The sequence below is a fragment of the Geospiza fortis genome, unplaced genomic scaffold (assembly GCF_000277835.1).
Source record: "Geospiza fortis unplaced genomic scaffold, GeoFor_1.0 scaffold88, whole genome shotgun sequence".
In the NCBI taxonomy this organism is placed as follows: domain Eukaryota; kingdom Metazoa; phylum Chordata; class Aves; order Passeriformes; family Thraupidae; genus Geospiza; species Geospiza fortis.
The window spans coordinates 188,130-190,619 of NW_005054434.1; positions in this window are offsets into that span (position 1 = coordinate 188,130).

Below are 2,490 nucleotides of genomic sequence, written 5' to 3' on the forward strand. Positions count from 1 at the left end.
CTGAGATTCTGGAACCAAAAAGAGTAAAGAGGGTGGGAAATCAATTTAATTGCAGCTTAGTAAGCAACTGCACTAAGCGTCGCTGGCAAAATCTGAACATTTTGCTGGGAGAGAAAGGGGGAGAAATGGCTTTTTCATTGCACGGGAAAGTGGATTGAGAGCAAACTCCCCCCCATCATCTGCTCCTCACCCCTTCCTTCTTTAAACAGGAGGAAGCCAGCAAGAAACACACAGCTAATGCCAGCAATCTCCCGCTCCTGCTACTCCAATTAATAGTCAATCCGCTGCACCCTTTGTCGTTAGGCTGCACGTAATTACTCCTTCACGCAAACGTCTTCCTTAAACAGATCCTACTTCTGCTTTCTCGCAGATACATTCCCCTTAATTGGTTTCATTGCACCAAATGCTGGCCTGCCCTCACAGATGAGACCCTCCCAGGCGGAGTACGCTGCTTTTGCATCTCCACAACTTCTTCCAAGCTCGCTTTTCCCACTGGCAAAGAGATTACAGCACAGAGAAGCACAGCCAGAGGTACCAAAGTGGCATCCCCGTGAGCTGTGCATACAGAACACACACATCCATGGACCCAAGGAAAACACTGGGCACACAAAACCCCAATATTCAGCTTCCCAGGGATTTGTCAGCTTGGGACAATAACACTGCACCTGCATTCATGAGGGATCACAAGACAGTTTTATCTGCAAGGATGGATCTCCTGGCAGTGCCCTTCCCATGCTGGAGCTCGCCCAGCTCACACCTGCGGAGCCACAGCAGCTCAGCAGTGTGCCCTCCACGCTCAGCCCTGGTCTCTACACATACAACCAACCTCTCAGCTTCAGGAGGCACAAAAAATCTCTAGTCACAGTACCATAAAATGCTCCCTGGACCTGCCTTCCCCAGGCACAGCATTCCCATTTATAGCTCTCACCCTGCAGTCATCCCATGTGCAGAGTCCCCGGCCTGTGGGGAGGCACAGGTCACATTGCAGAGCCAGGGACAAGAGATGTCTCAGCAGAGCAAGCAATAAACCCAGCCAAGACAGGCCCTGGGCCATGAGCCCATCAAAATAAATCAGGATGATGCTTTCTTATCAAGGAAAGGAAGAGCGAGGAGAAAACAGTGAGTTTTTGAGTAAACAAGCCAACTCTGTGCATATCCGACGTGGTGAAAGGATAAATAGGACAAAACATCTTCCCTGATAGTCAACATCTTTCTCAAGCACAGACACTTCAACATATGTGCTGTGTCTCTGAAGCCTTGGCATCCAGACACAGAGCTGATTTTGGAGACTTCCCTGCTCAAAAGTAAGACTTTTGTCAAGCCTAGCCCTAAAGGTCACCAAGGGTTCCAGGCTGTGAGCCAGAGCTGAGTCCTCCTAAAAACCCAGCAGCAAGGGCTTGAGCCCTTCCCTGTTACCTAGGAAAGGATGATGCCACACTAGCTGAAGAGGGATGCTGCAGCCTGCAGCAATTCCACGTGCAGGGTGCTCAACAGGGACCTTGGCAGGAGAAGCAATTTACAAGAGAAACCATGACACTCCTGAGCCCATCCCACCCTCAGAGCATCACCACCTCCAACACCCCTTCAGAGCGAAGCAGGAGGACTCTTCCAACTCCTTCTATCCTTTTAGAGCACAATAAAAAGTATTTTTCTTCTTCTGGTGCTTAACAGTTCTTGTCAACAAAACACGTACCACCTGCACAGAAATTTATTTATACTCTTACCAGAAGAGAAGCAGAATCCTTGCCTCCTTTCCTTCCCTCCCTGATACTCCTTTTAAAAGAACCAAGCTAAGAAAGGCACCTGTACATTCAAAAGCTCACTGTTTTGCAAAGCAAACAGGTCTTGTTCAATCAATATTTATGCCCCCATCAGTCACAGCTGCAACACAGAGCTCCACCACAATGTAATGGAGGCAAAATTCATTCATTGCAATTACCAGTGAAAAATTAGGAGGGTTTTCATTGACTGTTTTTTGTTCCACAGGTATCCCAGGGAGTGCTGTAATGCAGGTTAATTAATCGAGGTGCACCAGGCAGGCTGCTCACCATTTGTCCACAGCTGGTTTAACCACCGAGGAGACTTCCTCACCTCACCCCTGCTCCACCAGACCTGTCCTGCCTGATCCCACAGATGAGGGCTGCTTGGGCATGGCTTTTTGTTTTATCCAGCACTAAATACACAAGCAAGAGAGAGAGCAACTGGATTCCATCACCTCTCCTTCAAAAGCAAGGCTCTGCACATCCTAGAAAGCCTGGTTTTGCTCCTAGAGATTTCAGGGTGGGATTTCACCAACAAAGCAGGAAATAAGTTTCTTCTTGTCTCACATCCTGGACCTATCCATTCCCCAGCCAAGTCCCAGCCAATACAAGCTTCCTGGGTATTAAACACTCTGCCTGTTTTTTTGGGGTTTTTTTGTTCCCAACAGCCTTGCCACTTCAATCCCTTAATTGTCAAGATCTGAATTTTTGCAGGATACACAGTTATTTT